Here is a 1,368-nt window from a genome sequence, read left to right on the forward strand (position 1 = left end):
TCAGGACCAATTTCCTTTAGGATGGACTGGTTGGATCTCCTTGCAGTCCAGGGACTCTCAAGAGTCTTCTCCAACACCACAGTTCAAAAGCATCAATTCTTCAGCGCTCAGTTTTCTTCACAGTCCAACTCTCACATCCATACATGACCACTGGAAAAACCATAGCCTTGACTAGATGGACCACAGTGAGTACCTAGAAAAGTATCAGGTAAATTGTGTGTGTGTGTGTGTGTGTGTGTCTTTTGGCTGCACTGTGAGGCTATGTGGGATCTTAGTTCCCCAACCAGGAACTGAACCCAGGCCTTCTGCAGTGGAAGTACAGAGTCCTAACTGCTGCTTTTAGGGATGCCCCTAAATTGTGTTTTGTGATTCTCAGGACCCGCAGAGAGAGGACCAGCCGATTTTCCTCAGCATCCTTCTGCACACTTGTTTATCTCACACTGCCCCGCAGCTACTAGCCGTTTGGCTTTAGACACATTCTGGGTGTGTGGAGACCTTGTCACTGTTTTTGTTGCAGATGTCGCCCACCAAGTTTTGGTTTTGTTACTCCAGTTCTGTCCTCTTTTTATGTGGAGACTTGGGGCTTCCCTGGTGGCTCAGACAGTACAGAATCTGCCCACAGTGCAGGAAACCTGGGTTCAATCTTTGGGTCGGGAAGATCCCCCGGAGAAGGGAATGGCAACCCACTCCAGCATTCTTGTCTGGAGAATTCCATGGATGGAACTTGGTGGGCTACAGTCCACGGGGTTGCAAAGAGTCAGCTATGACTGAGGGGCTAACACAAACACTTTGGGGATGTTAAAAATATATAGGCTGTTAATATTCATCTCCTACACTTTTTATTAGTTGAAATTATTAAGAAATTTTAAATAACCTGGTGAAGAGCTAACCAGTCACTGCATCCTGTGTGTCAGAAATGTCCTCTCCAGGGCAATGTGTCTAAAAGGACACGCACTGAACACAGGTAACAAAGATTAGGGGTTGTGTTAACTTTTCTGGGGCTGCTGTAACAAAGCACCCTAAAGCAGGTGGCTTAAAGCAACAGAAACTTATTCTCTCACGGTTCTGGAGGTTGGAAGCCCAAAGGTGCTGGTAGGGCGCGCTCCCTGTGAAGGGTCTCTTATTTCTTCTCCTGGCTGTAGTGGTGACCAGCAGTCTTTGGCGTGTGGCTGCGTGGCTCCTGTTTCTGTCTCTGTCTTCACATGGCGTTCTCTCTCTCTTGTCTCTTCTCCTGAGGTCACCAGCCATTGGATTAGGGCCCAAGCTTCAATACTTTGGCCACCTGATGTGAAGAGCCAATTCATTGGAAAAGACCCTGATGCTGGGAAGGATTGAAGGCAGGAGGAGAAGGGGATGACAGAGCATGAG

The sequence above is a fragment of the Bison bison genome, unplaced genomic scaffold, assembly GCF_000754665.1.
Source record: "Bison bison bison isolate TAMUID 2011002044 unplaced genomic scaffold, Bison_UMD1.0 scf7180017864379, whole genome shotgun sequence".
NCBI classification, from domain to species: Eukaryota; Metazoa; Chordata; class Mammalia; order Artiodactyla; family Bovidae; genus Bison; species Bison bison.